We start from the raw sequence: 25,111 nt of genomic DNA on the forward strand, positions 1-25,111 counted from the left end.
GAGGGGAGCGTCCTGCCTGGTAAACAGGGTCAGAGGTCGCTCTCTCTACCGCTGCGCGGCCTCCATAAGAGTGGAAGAGGGTGGGAGGAGCAGCTGGGAGGTGGGAGCGGGGCGGCCAATGGGGAGCGAGGGGGGCGGAGCTACGGGACGCGGCGGCGGGAAACGGGCGGCGAGGGGGAGATGCTGGGCGCAGGGAACCAGAAAACAGGACCAGACTGGGCAAAAGAAGGTGAGGATAGCAAAAAAGGCGGCAACAGGACACAGGTATGGAGCAGCGGTCAACGGTCACGCAGGGGCTGCGTGGCGGTGAGGGGAGCGACCTGCCTGGTAAACAGGGTCAGAGGTTGCTCCCTAACACCTGGCGGTGAGCCTCAAAGGCTCATGCCTTTTGTTTCAGCACCCGAGGGCATCCCAGCTAGTGGAGATGCCCGCCCCTCCTGCCGCTGCCCCCACTTTTGGTGGCAAGGCTGGAGGAGATGATGAGAAAAACAAGGAGGAGTCACCCACCAGTCAGGACAGCCCCTAAGGTGTCTTGAGATTTGAGGATTCCACTAGTAGGATTAGGATTAGGGATGTGCCCCCCTCCCCTCAGGGAGGAGGCACAAAGAGGGTGTAGCCACCCTCCAGGACAGTGACCATTGGCTACTGCCCTCCTGACCTAAACACACCCCTAAATCTAGTATTTAGGGGCACCCCAGAACCCAGGAAATCAGATTCCTGCAACCTGAAACAAGAAGAAGTACTGCTGACCTGAAAGCCCTGCAGAAATGACAGAGACGACAACTGCTTTGACCCGAGCCCTATTGGCTTGTCTCCCGATTCACAGAGAACTGCACAGCGCCGCATCCGACAGGGACCAGCGACCTCTGAAGCCTGAGGACCGCCCTGAAATCTGAAGGACCAAGAATATCCAGAGAACAGCGGCACTGTTCACCTACAGCAAACGTTTTGCAACTTTCTAACAACTTTCAAAGGACTCACTCTTCCCGCCAGAAGCATGAGACTTCACACTCTGCACCCGGTCCCCCCGGCTCGAGCTCCAGAGAACCAACACTACAGGGCGGACTCCCAGGCAACTGCGACCTCGTGAGTAACTCGAGATGACCCCCCTGGACCCCTGCAGCGACACAAGCAGAGAGAATCCAGAGGCTCCCCCTGACCGCGACTGCCTGTAACAAGGAACCCGACGCCTGGACCAAGCACTGTACCTGCAGCCCCCAGGACCAGAAGGAACCGAACCTCAGTGCAGGAGTGACAACCAGGCAACCCTCTGCCTAGCCCAGTCGGTGGTTGGCCCGAGAAGCCCCCCTGTGCCCTGCCTGCACCACTTGAGTGACCCCCGGGTCCCGCCATTGATTTCTATTACAAACCAGATGCCTGCTTTGCACACTGCACCCGGCTGCCCCTGTGCCGCTGAGGGTGTGTTTTGTGTGCCTACTTGTCTCCCCCCCAGTGCTCTACAAAACCAAACCCCGTGGTCTGCCCTCCGAGGATGCGTATACTTACCTGCTGGCAGACTGCAACTGGAGCACCCCTGTTCTTCATAGGGACCTATGTGTTTTGGGCTCCTCTTTGACCTCTGTACCCGACCGGCCCTGTGCTGCTGGTGTGGTAACTTTGGGGTTGCCTTGAACCCATAATGGTGGGCTGCCTATGCCCAGTAACTTAAGTGCCTTACTTACCTGAAAAACTAACCATTACTTACCTCCCCCAGGAACTGCTGATTTGTGCACTGTGTCCACTTTTAAAATAGCTTATTGCCATTTTAACTAAAACTGTGTATGTTACTGCTCTCATTCAAAGTTCTTAACTTACCTGTGTGGAGTACCTTGCATTTTATGTATTTACTTCAAATCTTGAATCTTGTGGTTCTAAAATAAATTAGGAAAATATATTTTTCTATATTAAAACTATTGGCCTGGAGTTAAGTCTTTGAGTGTGTGTTCCTCATTTATTGCCTGTGTGTGCACAACAAATGCTTAACACTACCCTCTGATAAGCCTACTGCTCGACCACATTACCACAAAATAGAGCATTAGAATTATCTAATTTTGCCACTATCAACCTCTAAGGGGAACCCTTGGACTCTGCGCACACTATCTCTCACTTTGAGATAGTGTATTCAGAGTCAACTTCCTACAACTGTGCATTCACGATTGTGGTGAAAAGATCCAGCCAGGGTTCTCCTCACTGTCAGAAGCTGCCTTGTGCCACCAGGCGCCACTGCCTGAGTTTGTCCATCCTGGGGTTTCATGATCTGGTCAGGTGGTGCAGATCGGGGTGATGCACTGACAATTTAGGCAACATTAGAGGTGCAGCGCCTTTTAACACACGCTGAGCCTTTCTCTTTATGTGGATACTTGCATGGGCAGAGTCTTGCCTGAGAAGACAATCATCTGCTGCTGAAGATGATTACATTGTTTTTAGGTGGTCAGATCTACGCTTCGCATCTGGCTGAAGTTTCATCAATACATTTTCCATCACCCCAAGACAACTCGATACAGTTTCCATGAAGCCAACAATCCATTCCTCAAATGTGTGAGCAGAAGACAAATAGAACTGAAATCCCCTTTGGTCACAACCGCTTTAGTAGAATTTTTCACTGTTGCAAGTGGACTGCAACAAGGATAGACTTGACCCTTTCTTGGCCCCTCCATTAGTTGGAATGCGCGTACCCTTTTTTTTCTTAGCTGGGGGTGAATGCACAATAAATGGGGACTTTTCCTAGGGCCCTGGATAGCAATAGCACTGGCATGTAAAATACATGAGGGTTAGCCCTGGTAACTGTTCTCAGGTCTGCCAGAATGTGATTCAGTTAACAGCAATGCCTGGGGTGTCCTTGCTGGCGATGGCCCCCAGTATTCTTTGCCCCTGTAACGTTATCTGCTCTGTGACTGCATCAAGTGTGTGTTCAATAACCCCCATATCATTGCAAAGGTAGAAACAGCCAGGAGGTAGTCTTTCTGTACTGGGAGGTTGCAGTGCTTCCTTTTCCCCATATTTCCTTAAATGTAAATGATATGAAGAGCACAGAGAGTTACAGGGAGAAATAGGAGCCAAGAAGGGTGGCACAGCGAAGCCTCTTCTGGGCTCTGGTGGGCACAGACGGGCTCACGCTTGGCCTGGGCTGTGCCCAGGTGTGTCCCACGTGTTGGAAGTGTCCTCGCACTACGAAGCGCCCCCCCCCCCATCCTGTCTCCTGTGGCCCCTCCTGTCTCCTGTGGCAGGGATTATGGGCAGTATAGCCCTGTCCCGTCAAGCAGAGTCCGTGATCTCCCGCGTGCAGGAAGTCACCTTGTGCTATGAGGCGCTCCCCTCAAGGCCCCTCTTTCGTCCTGTGGCAGGGATTATGGGAAACATAGTCCTGATCCAGCAAACAGTGATATACATTTATTTAAATTACATTTTGACTTCCCAACAAAAAAGTACCACTAACTGTTGCACTAACTATGCTATCAGGCGCTCAAGAAAGAAAGCATTTAAAAGAGTTAGGGGCACTAGATACCACACATGCCATGACTACGGGTTCACTTCACCTTCTCCTCTTCCTTTTCCTGCCTTTCCTCTTGTCAATGTGTTGTGCAAATGACCTTCTGTTGTTACTAGTTAGTAGCTAAGAATTAAACACTGTTCCCAAATTGGTCCTTTTTAAGCACATATGTTTCACTGTTTCCCTTCATTCTCCCCTTTACTGCACCTTGAACCCTTGACTCATTGCTCATAAACGTTTTCAGTGGCTTCTTGTAGGCCCAACCCTACCTGACCCTCCTGGATAGAGGTGGAGCTCAAACTCAATATTGGGTGGGTCACCTCTCTTTGTACTCAGGCTGCGTTTCCTCTGCTCCAGCCGTACTTGGGCTCTCTTATATCCCCTCCTTATAGAATTCTGTCAGATCTGCTTTCCTATTTCTGTCCGTCACTATGGTTATCGCTGCCTCTAAACTCCCCATGGGTTTCTTCCTTATCCTCCTGTCCGCAGTGCTCGTCCACAGAGTCACGCTCACGTTTTCATCTCTGGCTTTCTCTGGTATCCAGGTGGGCAGGGGGGATAGTCTTTTTATACCCCCTCTCCCAGCCTCTTCCGGTTTGTTCTTCTCTATTTCTCCTCCACTCATGTCCTCTTTATCTTTATACATGAGCGAAGACAGTTCGGAATGGGAGTGGACGGCCACTGCACCTCCCATGCTCTTGAAAGTATGGGTCCTAAATGCAATCCCCCAATTTAGGGCAAATGCTGTGCAAATGCCAAATGCAGAGGTTTCACATCCAGACCCGGTGAAACTGGACCAGTGTCTCTAGACCTGGAATTTCTGAGTCTGGAATATTCAGACCCATAATTGGTGGGTCAGTATTTTGCAGGCTTGCCAGTAGCAGAATTCAATAAAGATTTACTGCTGTGGGTGGAATACATTCATTTGTAATCAGGGCCACATGATCAGGGAAATAGATCAACTCAAACAGAAGTTAAAGCTAGGAGAGCTCATTACGTGTGTGGGAAACTGGCACTTTGTTGCAGTACCTCTCCCCACTACACTTTTTGCCTGGTTTCTAGATGCAACTTGGACTGGAGTGCACTGGGATCCTGCTCACCATGCTCCAAGTGCTAATGGTCTTTCCCTACAAATTAAAAAGGTAATTGGCAACATCTTTAGCTGCCACTATAAGTCCCCAGTAAATGGTACTTAAGTACCCAGGGAATGGGGTAGTAAGGGTAAGTCCCTGAGGGCAGCAGCACTGATTGTGCAACTCTCTAGGGCCATGCATCCAGATCTACCAAGTCCTAACATTGTAGACTGAGTGCTCTGGTGCAAACCAAAAATACAAATGCAACATGGCACACTGTCTGTGTGCCCTACCCCCTATAAACTGCATGCACTATGGGTAAAGCACCCCTCTGGCAGGCCTTCCAGGCTTAAGGCAGGGTGCACCATACTGTATGTGAGGGCATAGCTGCATGTGCAATATGCCCCCACTGTCTCCTTGCCATACCTGGGACATAGTGAGTGAACAGAGCAGCCATTTAAATACATGTGTTGGACACTGGCCAATGTGAGGTTCATAGCTACATGATGGCCACTCTGAACCCTGGGTTATTTGGTATCAAACAACTCAGAATGATAAATTCAAACTGGTACCCGTGTTGAATTTATTATAAAATGTACCCAGAGGTCATCTTAGAGGGGACCCCTGCAAAAGCTAACAACCCTTGCATGCTTTCTGACAGGTGCTAACCAGCCTGGCACTTCCAGACTCAAATCTAACCCCTGGGGTGAGGGGTCAGCCCTCTGGGATACAGAACAAAGCCCTTCCTTCATGGAGGTGCTAAAACCTGCTCCCTCAGGAATGTGCACAGCCCTGCTGGTGAGCATCAAAGAGCTTACAGCCTTTGAAACTTGACCTCCAGGTCTGCTGCTAGCACCAGATGATCGCTCTGTGCAAACCCCCTCTTTTGGTGGGAGCAATGGCTGAAAATTCAAACCTAGGACAGGATGAGTGGCCCCACCTAGAATGCACCACCCCTACGGTACTAAATGACAAAGTGGTAAGTAGTTACAAAGCACTTATCCCACCGCTGCACAACCAATGTAGGAGGCTGGACTGGCTTGTAGTGAGTACCAAGGGGTACTTACACCTTGCACCAGGCCCAGGTATCCCTTATTAGTGTATAGGCTGTCTAGCAGCTTAGGCTGATAGATAATGGTAGCTTAGCAGAGCAGCTTAGGCTGAACTAGGAGACGTGTGAAGCTACTACAGTACCACTTAGTGTCATATGCACAATATCATAAGAAAACACAATACACAGATATACTAAAAATAAAGGTACTTTATTTTTATGACAATATGCCAAAGTATCTCAGTGAGTACCCTCAGGATGAGGATAGCAAATATACACAAGATATATGTACACAATACCAAAAATATGCAGTATAGTCTTAGAAAACAGTGCAAACAATGTATAGTTACAATAGGATGCAATGGGGACACATAGGGATAGGGGCAACACAAACCATATACTCCAAAAGTGGAATGCGAACCACGAATGGACCCCAAACCTATCTGACCTTGTAGAGGGTCGCTGGGACTGTAAGAAAACAGTGAGGGTTAGAAAAATAGCCCACTCCAAGACCCTGAAAAGTGGGTGCAAAGTGCACCTAAGTTCCCCAAAGAGCACAGAAGTCGTGATAGGGGAATTCTGCAGGAAAGACCAACACCAGCAATGCAGCAACGATGGATTTCCAGACGAGAGTACCTGTGGAACAAGGGGACCAAGTCCAAAAGTCACGATCAAGTCGGGAGTGGACAGATGCCCAGGAAATGCCAGCTGCGGGTGCAAAGGAGCTGCCACTGGATGGTAGAAGCTGTGGATTCTGCAAGAACGACAAGGGCTAGAAACTTCCCATTTGGAGGATGGATGTGCCACGTCGTGAAGAATCGTGCAGAAGTGTTTCCGTGCAGAAAGACCGCAAACAAGCCTTGCTAGCTGCAAGGGTCGCGGTTAGGGTTTTTGGATGCAGCTGTGGCCCAGGAGGGACCAGGATGTCGCCAATTGTGTGAGGAGACAGAGGGGGCATCTAGCAAGACAAAGAGCCCACTCAGAAGCAAGCAGCACCCGGAGAAGTGCCGGAACAGGCACTACGAAGTGGAGTCAACTGGAGCTCACCCGAAGTTGCACAAGAGGGTCCCACGAAGCTGGAGGACAACTCAGGAGGTCCTGCAATGCAGGTTAGAGTGCCGGTGACCCAGGCTTGGCTGTGCACAAAGGAAATCCTGGAAGAGTGCACAGGAGCCGGAGTAGCTGCAAAACACGTGGTTCCCAGCAATGCTGTCTAGCGTGGGGAGGCAAGGACTTACCTCCACCAAACTTGGACTGAAGAGTCACTGGACTGTGGGAGTCATTTGGACAGAGTTGCTGAGTTCAAGAGACCTCGCTCGTCATGCTGAGAGGAGACCCAGAGGACCAGTGATGCAGTTCTTTGGTGCCTGCGGTTGCAGGGGGAAGATTCCGTCGACCCACAGGAGATTTCTTCGGAGCTTCTAGTGCAGACAGGAGGCAGACTACCCCCACAGCATGCACCACCAGGAAAACAGTCGAGAAGGCGGCAGGATCAGCGTTACAAGGTCGCAGTAGTTGTCTTTGCTACTTTGTTGCAGTTTTGCAGGCTTCCAGCGCGGTCAGCAGTCGATTCCTTGGCAGGAGGTGAAGAGAGAGATGCAGAGGAACTCTGATGAGCTCTTGCATTCGTTATCTAAGGAATTCCCCAAAGCAGAGACCCTAAATAGCCAGAAAAGGAGGTTTGGCTACTTAGGAGAGAGGATAGGCTAGCAACACCTGAAGGAGCCTCTCAGAAGGAGTCTCTGACGTCACCTGCTGGCACTGGCCACTCAGAGCAGTCCAGTGTGCCAGAAGCACCTCTGTTTCTAAGATGGCAGAGGTCAAGAGCACACTGGAGGAGCTCTGGGCACCTCCCAGGGGAGGTGCAGGTCAGGGGAGTGGTCACTCCCCTTTCCTTTGTCCAGTTTCGCGCCAGAGCAGGGCTGAGGGATCCCTGAACTGGTGCAGACTGGCTTATGCAGAGATGGGCACCATCTGTGCCCATGAAAGCATTTCCAGAGGCTGGGGGAGGCTACTCCTCCCCAGCCCTGACACCTTTTTCCAAAGCGAGAGGGTGTAACACCCTCTCCCTGAGGAAGTCCTTTGTTCTGCCTTCCTGGGCCAGGCCTGGCTTGACCCCAGGAGGGCAGAAACCTGTCTGAGGGGTTGGCAGCAGCAGCAGCTGCAGTGAAACCCTGGGAAAGGTTGTTTGGCAGTACCCGGGTCTGAGCTAGAGGCTCGGGGGATCATGGAATTGTCTCCCCAATGCCAGAATGGCATTGGGGTGACAATTCCATGATCTTAGACATGTTACATGGTCATGTTCGGAGTTACCATTGTGACGCTATACATATGTTGTGACATATGTATAGTGCACGCGTGTAATGGTGTCCCGCACTCACAAAGTCCGGGGAATTTGCCCTGAACAATGTGGGAGCACCTTGGCTAGTGCCAGGGTGCCCACACACTAAGTAACTTAGCACCCAACCTTTACCAGGTAAAGGTTAGACATATAGGTGACTTATAAGTTACTTAAGTGCAGTGGTAAATGGCTGTGAAATAACATGGACGTTATTTCACTCAGGCTGCACTGGCAGGCCTGTGTAAGAATTGTCAGATCTCCCTATGGGTGGCACAAGAAATGCTGCAGCCCATAGGGATCTCCTGGAACCCCAATACCCTGGGTACCTCAGTACCATATACTAGGGAATTATAAGGGTGTTCCAGTATGCCAATGTAAATTGGTGAAATTGGTCACTAGCCTGTTAGTGACAATTTGGAAAGAAATGAGAGAGCATAACCACTGAGGTTCTGGTTAGCAGAGCTTCAGTGAGACAGTTAGGCATCACACAGGGAACACATACATATAGGTCACAAACTTATGTGCACTGGGGTCCTGACTAGCAGGGTCCCAGTAACACATAACAAACATACTGAAAACATAGGGTTTTCACTATGAGCACTGGGCCCTGGCTAGCAGGATCCCAGTGAGACAGTGAAAACACCCTGACATACACTCACAAACAGGCCAAAAGTGGGGGTAACAAGGCTAGAAAGAGGCTACTTTCTCACACAACCCCCCCCCCCCAAACGAAGGACAATAATGCTAACCTTGGCCAGTTGAGACTTTATTGTCTAAGTGGTGATAAGTAGAGAGTAGCTCTGCAATACACTGGTTACTCCCTTTATCATCCACTATATGGTTACTTCCCTGTGGGGATGTAAACCACCCTGTTTGAAGTTTTTTAGCTAAGCAACAATGTGAAGATGTATTTTCAGAGTTTCTATCAGTAAGTTTTAGTTTAGAGCAGTGGGAATTATCCACTGAACCTATTTCTAGTGATGAGAATGCCAGATAGGGATGCTGTCCTAAGTGTTGTGAGGCAGTGCAGGGTTTCTGCACTAAAGTTTCTCTGGGAGGGTTGGAGGGATGCTCCATGTTAACTAAAATGGTTTTCTTTTTCTCACCAATGTTAGTTATCCCACAGAGAGGTACTTCTACCTCAGGGAGTACAGCTTTGCCAGCTGATGATTCCCTTGGAACAGGTGCCACCCCAGGAGAGGTTTCTCCCACCACAGGAATGGTATCCTGAATGGTAGGGTGGTTAGGGGATACTGTGATACCCTTTTTACCTGTTGTTGGAGAGGGATCCTGAGTTTTCAGGCCTTCTCTCCTTTGCTTTTTCATTTCAGTAGAAATGAGAGGGAACAATTCCTCTGGGATGCCCAGCGTGGCTGCATGGGCATAAAACTCTACATCAGCCCAACCTGAGGCCTCTAGGTCATTACCTAAGAGACAGTCTACAGGTAAGCTAGGTGATACTACCACCTGCTTAGGGCCAGTAACTCCGCCCCAACTAAACTGAATTATAGCTAAGGGAAGAAACTTAGTGGAGTTATGGACATCAATAATCTTATACTGTTGTCCAATGATGTGTTGTTCAGGATGCACTAGGTTTTCAGTCACCAAAGTGATACTGGCACCTGTGTCCCTGTAGGCCAAGGCCTCAACACCATTTATTGAAACTGTCTGCCTGTACTTATCCATTGTAAGGGGACAAGCAGCCAGTGTGGAAAGGCCAATGCCACTAGGTGTGACAGAAACTGTCTTGGGATTGACTACCCCAGTTTCTATTATGGAACCATAAGTGAACCCAACTACACCCTTAACTTGACTGTTGCCAGCAGTCCCACCACTAGTACCACTACTGCTAGGGGCACTAGAGCTTGATGTATTAGTGGTGGTAGGCTCAGGGGGTTTACCTGGACAGGACTTATCCCCTGGCCTATGGCCTCTGTTTTTACAGACAAAGCACCAAGGCTTTTTAAATTGTGTAGGTTGAGAAGAAGAGGAAGAATTTGTTTTATCCCCACCCCCTGAAGAGTGTTTAAGATTTGAAGTGGGATATTTGGTTTTACCCTTATCCCCATGCTTATCTTGAGATTTTTCACCATCTTTCTTCTTGCCATCCTTGTCACCACCTGTATGAACATTTCTGTTCACTCTTGTTCTGACCCATTTGTCTGCCTTCTTTCCCAATTCTTGGGGAGAGGTCAGATCGGAGTCCACTAGGTACTGGTGCAACAAATCAGACACACAATTATTAAGAATATGCTCTCTCAGGATTAAGTTATACAGGCTTTCATAATCAGTAACTTTACTGCCATGTAAACACCCCTCCAAGACCTTCACTGAATGGTCAACAAAGTCTACCCAGTCTTGTGAATACTCCTTTTTGGTCTCTCTGAACTTCATCCTGTACTGTTCAGTGGTTAAGCCATAACCATCCAGGAGTGCATTCTTAAGAACTGCAAAATTATTGGCATCACTTTCTTTCACAGTAAGGAGCCTATCCCTACCCTTTCCACTAAATGATAGCCATTGGATAGCAGCCCACTGCCTTTGAGGGACATCCTGTACAACACAGGCCCTCTCAAGTGCAGCAAACCACTTGTTAATGTCAGCCCCCTCCTTATAAGGGGGAACTATCTTATGCAGATTCCTAGAATCATGCTCTCTTGCAGGATGACTATTGGGAATACTGCTGCTGCCACCATGGGTTTCCAACCCAATTTTCTGTCTTTCTCTTTCAATTTCTAAGGACTGTCTATCTAAATCCAGCTGTTGCTTCTTGAGCTTCAGCCTGGATTGTTCCACTCTCAATATATTGAGCTCCCCTTCTAACATTCTGTCATCAGGGTGGGTGGGAGGGACATGCCTGAAACAGAAGTATGGTGAGGATGAACAGAAGGAGACCTGTCCCTAACAGATGGCACCCTAACAGCTTGACTAACAGAAACAGCACTTCTACTATGATGAGAAGGAATACTCTTACTGTGATGTGAGACCACACTATCTGTATGATGTGACTCTACATCAGTACCAGCTATGCTAGGTTGTCTGCTAATGGGCAGGCTAGGAAGTTTCCCTTCTAAATCTTTTGCTAGGGGTGCCACAGGGTCAGATTGGGAACCATCAGCTAACTTTTCAACAGAAGTGCCACCTCTGGCCTTATCCTGTTCAACAAGCATATTTACCAACAGTTCTCTAGGGGGATTCTTCCCTACACTTAAACCTCTTTCTATGCAGAGACTCCTTGCTCCTTTCCAGCTAAGGTGATCATAAGCAAGTTTGGACAGATCAACAGTTTGGCCTGTGCCAGACATTTTAGAAAGTGTTTAAGTGATAGAAAAAGTGAGAAAACGTTTTAAAGAATTTTTTTAAAGACAGAAAAAAAACTTTTAAAACTTTTTAGAAACTTTTTAGAAAGTTTAGAAGTACTTTTCAGCACTTAGCAAAGAAGTGAGAGAAGAAAAGCAAAACTTTTTGGTTAGGTGTACATACACTGAACTTGTTTTGTATATTTTTCTCTTATGAAAAGTACAAAATGACAAAGTGGTAAGTAGTTGCAAAGTACTTATCCCACCACTGCACAACCAATGTAGGAGGCTGGACTGGCTTGTAGTGGGTACCAAGAGGTACTTACACCTTGCACCAGGCCCAGGTATCCCTTATTAGTGTAGAGGGGTGTCTAGCAGCTTAGGCTGATAGAAAAGGTAGCTTAGCAGAGCAGCTTAGGCTGAACTAGGAGACGAGTGAAGCTCTACAGTACCACTAGTGTCACTTGCACAATATCATAAGAAAACACAATACACAAATATACTAAAAATAAAGGTACTTTATTTTTTATGACAATATGCCAAAGTATCTCAGTGAGTACCCTCAGTATGAGGATAGCAAATATACACAAGATATATGTACACAATACCAAAAATATGCAGTATAGTCTTAGAAAACAGTGCAAACAATGTATAGTTACAATAGGATGCAATGGGGGCACATAGGGATAGGGGCAACACAAACCATATACTCCAAAAGTGGAATGCGAACCACGAATGGACCCCAAACCTATGTGACCTTGTAGAGGGTCGCTGGGACTGTAAGAAAACAGTGCGGGTTAGAAAAATAGCCCACCCCAAGACCCTGAAATGTGAGTGCAAAGTGCACTAAAGTTCCCCAAAGAGCACAGAAGTCGTGATAGGGGAATTCTGCAGGAAAGACCAACACCAGCAATGCAACAACGATGGATTTCCAGACTAGAGTACCTGTGGAACAAGGGGACCAAGTCCAAAAGTCACGATCAAGTCGAGAGTGGGCAGATGCCCAGGAAATGCCAGCTGTGGGTGCAAAGAAGCTGCTACTAGGCAGTAGAAGCTGAGGATTCTGCAGGAACGACAAGAGCTAGAAACTTCCCCCTTGGAGGATTGATGTCCCACGTCGTGAAGAGTCGTGCAGAAGTGTTTTCCCGCCACAAGACCGCAAACAAGCCTTGCTAGCTGCAAATCGTGTGGTTAGGGTTTTTGGATGCTGCTGTGGCCCAGGAGGGACCAGGATGTCGCCAATTGCGTGAGGGGACAGAGGGGGCGTCCAGCAAGAACAGGAGCCCTCTCAGAAGCAAGCACCACCCGGAGAAGTGCCAGAACAGGCACTACAAAGTGGAGTGAAACGGTGCTCACCCGGAGTTGCACAAGAGAGTCCCACGCCGCCGGAGGACAACTCAGGAGGTCTTGCAATGCAGGTTAGAGTGCCGTGGAACCAGGCTTGGGTGTGCACAAAGGAAATCCGGGAAAAGTGCACAGGAGCCGGAGTAGCTGCAAAAGACGCGGTTCCCAGCAATGCAGTCTGGCATGGGGAGGCAAGGACTTACATCCACCAAACTTGGACTGAAGAGTCACTGGACTGTGGGAGTCACTTGGACAGAGTTGCTGGATTCAAGGGACCTCGCTCGTTGTGCTGAAAGGAGACCCAGGGGACCGGTGATGCAGTTCTTTGGTGCCTGCGGTTGCAGGGGGACGATTCCGTCGACCGACAGGAGATTTCTTCGGAGCTTCTAGTGCAGAGAGGAGGCAGACTACCCCCACAGCATGCACCACCAGGAAAACAGTTGAGAAGGCTGCAGGATCAGTGTTACAGAGTTGCAGTAGTCGTCTTCGCTACTTTGTTGCAGTTTTGCAGGCTTCCAGCGCGGTCAGCAGTCGATTCCTTGGCAGAAGGTGAAGGGAGAGATGCAGAGGAACTCTGATGAGCTCTTGCATTCGTTATCTAAGGAATTACCCAAAGCAGAGACCCTAAATAGCCAGAAAAGAGGGTTTGGCTACCTAGGAGAGAGGATAGGCTAGCAACACCTGAAGGAGCCTATCAGAAGGAGTCTCTGACGTCACCTGCTGGCCCTGGCCACTCAGAGCAGTCCAGTGTGTCAGCAGCACCTCTGTTTCCAAGATGGCAGAGGTCTGGAGCACACTGGAGGAGCTCTGGGCACCTCCCATGGGAGGTGCAGGTCAGGGGAGTGGTCACTCCCCTTTACTTTGTCCAGTTTTGTGCCAGAGCAGGGCTGAGGAGTCCCTGAACCGGTGTAGACTGGCTTATGCAGAAATGGGCACCATCTGTGCCCATGAAAGCATTTCCAGAGGCTGGGGGAAGGTACTCCTCCCATGCCTTAACACCTTTTTCCAAAGGGAGAGGGTGTAACACCCTCTTTCTGACGAAGTTCTTTGTTCTGCCTTCCTGGGCCAAGCCTGGCTGGACACCAGGAGGGCAGAAACCTGTCTGAGGGGTTGGCAGCAGCAGCAGCTGCAGTGAAACCCCTGAAAAGGCAGTTTGGCAGTACCCGGGTTTGTGCTAGAGACCCGTGGGATCATGGGATTGTGCCAACAATGCCAGGATGGCATAGAGGGGGCAATTCCATGATCTTAGACATGTTACATGGCCATATTCGGAGTTACCATTGTGAAGCTACACATAGGTAGCGACCTATGTGTAGTGCACGCCTGTAATGGTGTCCCCGCACTCACAAAGTCCAGGGAATTTGCCCTGAACAATGTGGGGGCACCTTGGCTAGTGCCAGGGTGCCCACACACTAAGTAACTTAGCACCCAACCTTTACCAGGTAAAGGTTAGACATATAGGTGACTTATAAGTTACCTAAGTGCAGTGGTAAATGGCTGTGAAATAACGTGGACGTTATTTCACTCAGGCTGCAGTGGCAGGCCTGTGTAAGAATTGTCAGAGCTCCCTATTGGTGGCAAAAGAAATGCTGCACCCCATAGGGATCTCCTGGAACCCCAGTACCCTGGGTACCTCAGTACCATATACTAGGGAATTATAAGGGTGTTCCAGTATGCCAATGGAAATTGGTGAAATTGGTCACTAGCCTGTTAGTGACAATTTGTACAGAGAGAGCATAACCACTGAGGTTCTGAATAGCAGAGCCTCAGTGAGACAGTTAGGCATCACACAGGGAACACATGCATGTAGGTCACAAACTTATGAGCACTGGGGTCCTGGCTAGCAGGGTCCCAGTGACACATAACAAACATACTGAAAACATAGGATTTTCACCATGAGCACTGGGCCCTGTCTGGCAGGATCCCAGTGAGACAGTGGAAACACCCTGACATACACTCACAAACAGGCCAAAAGTGGGGGTAACAAGGCTAGAAAGAGGCTACTTTCTCACAGTGTGGCAAGGCCAATGCCACTAGGTGTGACAGAAACTGTCTTGGGACTGACTACCCCAGTTTCTATGATGGACCCATAAGTGAACCCAACTACACCCTTAGTTTGACTGTTGCCAGCAGTCCCACCACTAGTACCACTACTGCTAGGGGCACTAGAGCTTGATGTATTAGTGGTGGTAGGCCCCGGGGGTTTACCTGGACAGGACTTATCCCCTGGCCTATGGCCTCTGTTTTTACACACAAAGCACCAAGGCTTTTTAAATTGTGTAGGTTGTGAAGAAGAGGAAGAATTTGTTTTATCCCCACCCCCTGAAGAGTGTTTAAGATTTGAAGTGGGATATTTGGTTTTACCCTTATCCCCATGCTTATCTTGAGATTTTTCACCATCTTTCTTCTTGCCATCCTTGTCACCACCTGTATGAACATTTCTGTTCACTCTTGTTCTGACCCATTTGTCTGCCTTCTTTCCCAATTCTTGGGGAGAGGTCAGATCGGAGTCCACTAGGTACAGGTGCAACAAATCAGACACACAATTATTAAGAATATGCTCTCTCAGGATTAAGTTATACAGGCTTTCATAGTCAGAAACTTTACTGCCATGTAACCACCCCTCCAAGGCCTTCACTGAATGGTCAACAAAGTCTACCCAGTCTTGCGAAGACTCCTTTTTGGTTTCTCTGAACTTTATCCTGTACTGTTCAGTGGTTAAGCCATAACCATCAAGGAGTGCATTCTTAAGAACTGTAAGATTATTGGCATCACTTTCCTTTACAGTAAGGAGCCTATCCCTACCCTTTCCACTGAAAGATAGCCATAGGATAGCTGCCCACTGCCTTTGAGGGACCTCCTGTACAACGCAGGCCCTCTCAAGTGCAGCAAACCACTTGTTAATGTCATCCCCCTCCTTGTAAGGGGGAACTATCTTGTGCAGATTCCTAGAATCATGCTCTTTTACAGGATGACTATGGGGAATACTGCTGCTGCCACCATGGGGTCAAACCCCAACCTCTGCCTTTCTTTTTCTAAATCAATGGACTGCCTATCTAAATCCAGCTGTTGCTTCTTGAGCTTCAGCCTGGATTCTTCCACTCTCAATCTATTGAGCTCCCTTTCTAACACTCTGTCATCAGGGTGGGTGGGTTGGGCATGTCTTGATACAGAAGAATGGTGAGAATGAATAGAGGGAGACCTGGCCCTAACAGATGGCACTCTAACATTCTGGCCTACAGAAGTAACACTTCTACTGTGATGAGAAGCAACACTATTACTGTGATGTGAATTCACATCAGTACCAGCTATGCTAGGTGGCCTGCTAAGGGGCAGGTTGGAAAGATTCCCTCCCAAATCTTTCACTGGGGGTGCCCCAGAATCAGAGTGGGAACCATCAGCTAATTTCTCACCAGAAGTACCAACTAAGGTCTTATCTTGTTCAATGAGCATATTAACTAACAGTTGTCTTGAGGGATTCTTCCCTACCCCTAAACCTCTATCTATGCAGAGACTCCTTGCTTCCTTCCAGCTAAGGTTGTCATAAGCTATGCTGGCCAGATCAAGAGTTTGGCCTGTACCAGACATGATAGAAAAGGTTTAAGGGACAGAAAAATAAAGAAAAAGTTTCAGAACTTTTTAAAGAACAATAAAAAAACATTTTAAACTTTTTAAGAACTTTTTGAAAGTTTTAGAGGTACTTTTCAGCACTTAGCAAAGAAGTGAGAGAAGAAAAGCAAAACTTTTTGGTTAGGTGTACATACACTGAACTTGTTTTGTATATTTTTCTCTTATGAAAAGTACAATATGACAAAGTGGTAAGTAGTTGCAAAGTACTTATCCCACTGCTGCACAACCAATTTAGGAGGCTGGACTGGCTTGTAGTGGGTACCAAGAGGTACTTACACCTTGCACCAGGCCCAGGTATCCCTTATTAATGTAGAGGGGTGTCTAGCAGCTTAGGCTGATAGAAAAGGTAGCTTAGCAGAGCAGCTTAGGCCGAACTAGGAGACGAGTGAAGCTCCTACAGTACCACTAGTGTCACTTGCACAATATCATAAGAAAACACAATACACAGATATACTAAAAATAAAGGTACTTTATTTTTATGACAATATGCCAAAGTATCTCAGTGAGTACCCTCAGTATGAGGATAGCAAATATACACAAGATATATGTACACAATACCAAAATATGCAGTAATAGCAATAGAAAACAGTGCAAACAATGTATAGTCACAATAGAATGCAATGGGGGCACATAGGGATAGGGGCAACACAAACCATATACTCTAGAAGTGGAATGCGAACCACGAATGGACCCCAAACCTATGTGACCTTGTAGAGGGTCGCTGGGACTGTAAGGAAACAGTGGGGGTTAGAAAAATAGCCCACCCCAAGACCCTGAAAAGTGGGTGCAAATTGCACCTAAGTTCCTCAAAGAGCACAGGAGTCGTGATAGGGGAATTCTGCAGGAAAGACCAACACCAGCAATGCAACAACAATGGATTTCCAGACAAGAGTGCCTGTGGAACAAGGGGACCAAGTCCAAAAGTCACGATCAAGTCGGGAGTGGACAGATGCCCAGGAAATGCCAGCTGTGGGTGCAAAGAAGCTGCCACCGGATGGTAGAAACTGTGGATTCTGCAAGAACGACAAGGGCTAGAAACTTTCCCTTTGGAGGATGGATGTCCCACGTCGTGAAGAGTCGTGCAGAGGTGTTTCCTTGCAGAAAGACCGCAAACAAGCCTTGCTAGCTGCAAGGGTCGCGGTTAGGGTTTTTGGATGCTGCTGTGGCCCGGGAGGGACCAGGATGTCGCCAATTACGTGAGGAGACAGAGGGGGCGTCTAGCAAGACAAAGAGCCCACTCAGAAGCAAGCAGCACCCGGAGAAGTGCCGGAACAGGCACTACGAAGGGGAGTGAACCGGAACTCACCCGAAGTTGCACAAGAGGGTCCCACGAAGCCGGAGGACAACTCAGGAGGTCGTGCAATGCAGGTTAGAGTGCCAGGGACCCAGGCTTGGCTGTGCACAAAGGAAATCCTGGAAGAGTGCACAGGAGCCGGAGTAGCTGCAAAACACGCTGTTCCCAGCAATGCAGTCTAGCGTGGGGAGGCAAGGACTTACCTCCACCAAACTTGGACTGAAGAGTCACTGGACTGTGGGAGTCACTTGGACAGAGTTGCCGAGTTCAAGGGACCTCGCTCGTCGTGCTGAGAGGAGACCCAGAGGACCGGTGATGCAGTTCTTTGGTGCCTGCGGTTGCAGGGGGAAGATTCCGTCTACCCACAGGAGATTTCTTCAGAGCTTCTAGTGCAGACAGGAGGTAGACTACCCCCACAGCATGCACCACGAGGAAAACAGTCGATAAGGCGGCAGGATCAGCGTTACAAGGTCGCAGTAGTCGTCTTTGCTACTTTGTTGCAGTTTTGCAGGCTTCCAGCGCGGTCAGCAGTCGATTCCGTGGCAGAAGGTGAAGAGAGAGATGCAGAGGAACTCTGATGAGCTCTTGCATTCATTATCTAAGGGATTCCCCAAAGCAGAGACCCTAAATAGCCAGAAAAGGAGGTTTGGCTACTTAGGAGAGAGGATAGGCTAGCAATACCTGAAGGAGCCTATCAGAAGGAGTCTCTGACGTCCCCTGCTGGCACTGGCCACTCAGAGCAGTCCAGTGTGCCAGCAGCACCTCTGTTTCCAAGATGGCAGAGGTCTGGAGCACACTGGAGGAGCTCTGGGCACCTCCCAGGGGAGGTGCAGGTCAGGGGAGTGGTCACTCCCCTTTCCTTTGTCCAGTTTCGTGCCAGAGCAGGGCTGAGGGGTCCTTGAACCAGTGCAGACTGACTTATGCAGAGATGGGCACCATCTGTGCCCATCAAAGCATTTCCAGAGGCTGGGGGAGGCTACTCCTCCCCAGCCCTGACACCTTTTTCCAAAGGGAGAGGGTGTAACACCCTCTCTCTGAGGAAGTCCTTTGTTCTGCCTTCCTGGGCCAGGCCTGGCTGGACCCCAGGAGGGCAGAAACCTGTCTGAGGGGTTGGCAGCAGCTGCAGTGAAACCCCGAGAAAGGTTGTTTGGCAGTACCCGGGTGTGAGCTAGAGACTCAGGGGATCATGGAATTGTCTCCCCAATGCCAGAATGTCATTGGGGTGACAATTCCATGATCTTAGACATGTTACATGGCCATGTTCGGAGTTACCATTGTGACGCTATACATATGTCGTGATATATGTATAGTGCACGCATGTAATGGTGTCCCCGCACTCACAAAGTCTGGGGAATTAGCCCTGAACAATGTGGGAGCACCTTGGCTAGTGCTAGGGTGCCCACACACTAAGTAACTTACCACCCAACCTTTACCAGGTAAAGGTTAGACATATAGGTGACTTATAAGTTACTTAAGTGCAGTGGTAAATGGCTGTGAAATAACGTGGACGTTATTTCACTCAGGCTGCACTGGCAGGCCTGTGTAAGAATGGTCAAATCTCCCTATGGGTGGCACAAGAAATGCTGCAGCCCATAGGGATCTCCTGGAACCCCAATACCCTGGGTACCTCAGTACCATATACTAGGGAATTATAAGGGTGTTCCAGTATGCCAATGTAAATTGGTGAAATTGGTCACTAGCCTTTTAGTGACAATTTGGAAAGAAATGAGAGAGCATAACCAATGAGGTTCTGGTTAGCAGAGCTTCAGTGCGACAGTTAGGCATCACACAGGGAACACATACATATAGTTCACAAACTTATGAGCACTGGGGTCCTGACTAGCAGGGTCCCAGTGACACATAACAAACATACTGAAAACATACGGTTTTCACTATGAGCACTGGGCCCTGGCTAGCAGGATCCCAGTGAGACAGTGAAAACACCCTAACATACACTCACAAACAGGCCAAAAGTGGGGGTAACAAGGCTAGAAAGAGGCTACTTTCTCACACAGTGTTCTAAGGGTGCCCTACCCCTTGTGACCTCGACACTCCAAGGGGACCCCAGGATTCACCTTTAAACTTACCTGTGCAGTGCTTGTCCAGGTGGGCACTGCACCAGCTCCAGAGACCTTTTCCTGATTCTCCCGCCGGACCTGGGAGCCACTTGAACTTCTCCAGCTGGCACAGCGTGCCCACTGACATCCTCGACAAACCTGCAAAAGAAGAACCGGGTAAACCACGTGTGTGATTTTATATGTATTTTTCAAGGTTATATTCCATTGATTCCTATGGTGCGTAATTACGCACAGACAGACTATTTTTATTGAACTTCAAAAACTCATATCTCAAAAAGTACTTAATGAATTCTAATGATCTTGGTCTAAAAATGTATATAAAAATCAGAAGTGTTTTTATAAATTGGTCTCGAGTTATTCCTTGGAGTGTGTGAGTTGCAAGACTGATGTGGTGAGTACAACAAATGCTTTGCACTTCTCCAAGATTGGCCTAACTACTCAACCAAGCTATCGTACAAAGTACAGCATTAAGTGGTATAGTTTTTACCCCTGCACAGTGTGCCGAGCTTTATACACTACATTGTGGGCCATCCTCCTACAAAGTGTGCCAGAGAACCAAGAGAAGTGAGAATTTGAACCCAGTGTGACAGGGCAGAAACCCAGAGAGCAGGCCTTGACCCAAATGTGGCAGCGGTTGCACACACCCAGAGGCATAGGGAAACTACCAGGGCCTCCCACCAGAGTGCCCTTGCTGACCTGTAAGGGACCCTCAAAGAGACCTACCTCCTGCTTCTAAGGGCACTACTTACCTTTAAGTCCTCCTGTGCAGTGCTATTCCAAGTGGTCCCCAGCAGTGGCCAGGCACCAGCTCCAACGACTTTCTGCAACTGCTCTCGATGAAACCGGGAATCGCCCAAACTGCTCCAGCTGGTCCATAGGGTCCACTGACGACCTCCACATACCTGCAAAAAGAGGCAATGGTAAACGCATTTCCTGATTTTATGTGCATTTGTAAAGTATTTATACATTGATTCCTATGGCGCATAATTATAAAAGACTAATTTTATTAAAACTTAAAAAATTCATAACTTATAAAGTACTTACCCAATTTTGATGATATTGATCTTAAAAATGTATTAAAAATCTGAAGGATTTTGGTCTCGAGTTATTCCTCTGAGTATTTGTCTTGCTTTAGTGATACTATGAGTACAACAAATGCTTTGCACTTCTACAAGATTAGCCTAACTGCTCAACCGAGCTACCATAAAAATTAGAGCATTAGGTGATCTAGTTTTTAACTCTGTAAACCAACGTGTGGTTGTCTGGACCCCCTGCACAGTGTGCATGTTTTTGCACACTAAATAGAGGGACATCCTCCTACAGCCAGGCCCTGGGGGATGGGGTCCCTGGGGGCCAAAATATGTCCCTCGAGGGGGTGCATGGCCCCCTTCCCTTCTACCCACTCACAGACCCACTCAGAGACTCACGCACTCACTCACAGACCCACTCAGAGACTCACGCACTCACTCACAGACCCACTCAGATACTCACGCACTCACCCACATACCCATTCAGAAACTCATGCACTGACTCACAAACCCACTCAGAGACTCATGTCCCCACTCACAGACCTACTCAGACACTCTCACACCCACTCCCAGACCTATTCAGACACTCACTCACTGTCAGAGGTTAGTGGTTACAGTTAGGAAATATAATTAAAAAAACTTAAAAATTCACTTAAAAAAAACAAAGGTGAAAGAGATATTATAGTTAGGAAATAAAATTTTAAAAACTAGAAATTCACTTAAAAAAATCAAAGTTTACAGGGACGTTATAGCTAGGCTCACATTTCACCCGTACAAAACCAGTGAAATTCATCAGTTATAGTTACCTGAGCTAACAATAAAACCTATCCCACAGCAATGCACTGCTCATGACCTCCCTCCTTACATCACTCATGACAAGGTCATTTACATCAATGATGACATCTCAAATGACTAACATTTGCAAAGAACCCCTAAATGTTTTCCTACTTTTGTTGTGAATCATTTTGGTTTTCCAATATTGTTTCCTTGTATATTTTATTTTTCATGTCGATATTCAGATTCTAGTGGCTCTTTGGCTTTCCATGAACCACCCATGAACCACCCATTACTGATACAAACAAATACTTACTCCTGAAAGAAATCTATAATATCCAGAGCTATCCAAGATTGAAGATCAGGGACACAGGTTTATTTTAATTCCAATACAGTCACCAACATGAGATCCCCAATATCTCACCAAAGCAGGACATGCCCATCTCATGAGCATCCAGTCACCCATCCCTCTGCACCCTGGGCACTGTCTGGATATATTCAGATTAAGTTGTGGAGTATAGGGACTGCAGGAGGTGTCGGATGCACGACCACTGCAGAACAGGCTCCTCTCTGAGAACTAGATAAAGGGGTAATATCCCAAATCTGTGGAACATTAATAAATAATGACCTGAAGGATCTGCAGCATTTTAGGAAAAATGAGGCAGGATTTAGGAGCACTGCAACACCCTGGGGAGGTTTCAATTTGTGGTAACTTCAGATGAGTAAGACGACAAATCCTCAAAAGGCCAACTACATGAGGAACAGGCTGGAGCATGTAACTGTAACAGGCAAAGATGAGTCTCAAATGGAGAACTGCGCAAGGAAGCTGGTGCACTCCCTTTGGATCTGGCATGTAACACAGGAGTTTTGCACCGAGGTGGAGGGTGTGCTCTCTGGGGTATAAGATGTTACATGCCTCATGATACCTCACTATGTCCTGCTGGGATATATGAAAGCATTTGATCCACAGAGGCAAAAACCAACATGGGAAACAAGGCTTGATAGATGCAAAAATGGACATTACAAACATATGGGGAACAAGCTGATGCTTAGGACAAGATGGTTGACCTGATAGGATTCAAGCAAGGAAGTTGGCAGAATGGGGTCTACAGGTAAGGGATGTCCCAGGTAATTTAAAAGCTATGAAGGCCTTGGAAGGGCTTCTTTGGGCTTGAGGGCGGAACAGAGGCACGTCCCATGATCTAATCATAGAGGGGCCAAATGATGGAGGGGGCTTCCCAGAGGAATTGTTACTTCGAGAGATGAAATACACATAAGCCCCCCCTTAAGGAGAAGAGACTAATTGTGCCTTCATGTGAGACTGCCCAAGTGTACTAAGCTGATGCGTAACAGTCTAGTGCTCCACAGAAATGCCTGTATTAGATGTGCTTTTTATTTTATCCGTAAAATATCATGCATGCAGCAAAGAGCCTCATTCTGCCATCTTGTACTCCTCTTAAGACATTCGTATTATATTTGCAGACCTCTTTCCAAATCCTCAAATGAATCTGAGAGGATATTTTGCAAAACAAATTGCCAACTAATCCTTCAGTGCTTTCCTAATCTCGAAGATGGACTTGCGATTGGCCATAATTGCTCGCCACCAGTCTTTTCATGGTGGTGGAACCGCCATGAAAAAGGCTGGCAGAGAGCAAGGTTGTAATCAGCAGGGTGGTGCTGAGTTCAGTGCTAACTTGGCTGATTACAACCAAGACCGCCATCAGCACGTAAGGATCTTAGATCAGATCGCCACAGCCAGGGCAGTCTGACCGCCACCCTGCGTTTGGCAGTCTTAGGACCACCAGACTCGCATTCGGGCCCTAAGACAGGAGATCCAGCTGAATGTGCTGATCCTTACATTGATGTATTAATAGGAAATAAAACTATCAGAATACTAGTTGGTTTAGGAGCTAGAATAACAATAATTATGGATGAAATATTACGGGAGAAATGGTCTGGAAAGATTTTGGAGCCCCTCGATCGCTCTCCTGTGGCATATGAGGGCAGAAGAATTGAGTTAGCTGGGTTTTCTGAAGAAACCATGGCCCAGATGTAAGAAGGCCTAGCGCCACTTTAGCGCCACCTTAGCATCATTTTGTTACCATAAGGTGGAACTAAGGTGGCCTTTTCCCCGCGCCAAATTTACAAAGTGGCGAAATGCATGCATTGCACCACTTTATAACCCTTTGTACTAAATTATACATGTGCCATGCATAAGGTATGCAATGAGGGCATTCCCCCATTGGGGGGGGGGGAATAAATGGCGCAAAAAAAAAGAGATAATTTTGTGTCATTTGTTTTGTCAAAGATCAAGTCACGGCCATTGCTGCAGATCACATAGAAGAGGTGAGGTCTAGGGGCCAGATGTATCAAAGGGTTTTACCCATTCTGTGTCTATGGGAAAATGTGTTGGTACATATGGCCCTAAATCCCTTACTACTCACAGAAGAAATTGGAACAATCAAAGGGTTCATCCATGCTATAAAAGTCAAAGAAGGACCCATCCCTATTAAGCACAAACTTTGCAGTGTTCCTTTATCCATTAGAGAGGATTTAGAATAAGTATTAAAGGAGCAGTGTGTGAAAGGTATAATAGATCCCACTGAATCATCTCTATGGTTGTCTTTGCTTGTGGTAGCGCACAAACGGAATGGAGTACTTAGAGTTTGTGTGGATCTGCACAGCCTAAACAAAGCAATATAGGTGGATTCACATCCTCTACTGAAAATAACTCCGGCCTCGAAAAATCATAAAAATGTTACTAGACTTGCAGATCAAGTAGCTTGAATATTCTACTCTACCTAACTGTAAAGTACTTGCCCCGGAAACGGGTCTCAAACTGTGTGCCCCTAGGCAAATATTGTATTTTACATTCATCTTTTTCTTCGTTCTTACATGAGTGCACCTTCAAATATGTGAGTTCAGCATTTCTGCTGTAAAAAAATCCGCTTTTGGTTGATTAAAAACACTAAACATTTGTTCCAAGTATAATAAATCTAGCCCACATATAGGGTACACATGATCAATGCATGGCTTGCCTATTAGTTTACTAATAGGTTTGTCACCAGGGCAGGAGTGCTTCTGAGGTTTATGTTTAAACACTCACTTTTAATAAATATATTACTAAAGCATGATGTGGTAACAGACTGTCACTTCCAGACAGTAAATTTCCAAGAAATGTCCAAAAAACCCACTAACTTGCAGCTTTACTGATAAAACTGTATAGTGTATTAACAATAATCTGTGAAAATTGGGTTTTAGAAAACATTTATCATTTGCAAATCACCAAGTAAATTGTTATGATTTTTATTCATTCTATTAAAATATTTTTTTTCATCATACAGAAGTAAAAAAATGATCTTTCACAGCTACTGAAATATATTTTGAAATGTTTGTAAAGCTGACTTAGTTATATAAATGTTGTGTGTGGTAGGAAAAACCTGATACCGAAAGCCTTTCATTTCACATAGATCAGACAGTCACCTTACAAAATCCTGGAACTTTGCAGTCACAAGGAAGAGTATTTGCAATGCAAGAAGACAAACTGACTTTTGACCTCTGTCTCTGAACACACAGCAAATGTGACAAGAATAATATTTAAAGGCAGCTTAATTACTAATTCAGTTTATGACTGAACAGAAAACCTGTCCTTTGTCCACTCGCCAGAAGGGTTGAGTGGAATCAAAAAATAGCTCAACCTCATAAAATA

At 47.2% G+C, this 25,111-nt stretch overlaps 1 protein-coding gene across 1 annotated transcript in view; it reads right to left on the bottom strand.

Moving 5' to 3' along the window:
• The window catches only part of LOC138287234 (zinc finger protein 436-like), a 32,234-nt gene extending 12,576 nt beyond the window's left edge, over positions 1-19,658 (bottom strand). The window contains exon 1 of the mRNA XM_069227588.1: positions 19,610-19,658. The gene's annotated coding sequence lies outside the window, so the exon portion shown is untranslated. The remainder of the gene's footprint in view (positions 1-19,609) is intronic.
• Between the last annotated feature and the right edge of the window lie 5,453 nt (positions 19,659-25,111).

Source organism: Pleurodeles waltl, chromosome 4_1 (genome assembly GCF_031143425.1).
Source record: "Pleurodeles waltl isolate 20211129_DDA chromosome 4_1, aPleWal1.hap1.20221129, whole genome shotgun sequence".
NCBI lineage: Eukaryota > Metazoa > Chordata > Amphibia > Caudata > Salamandridae > Pleurodeles > Pleurodeles waltl.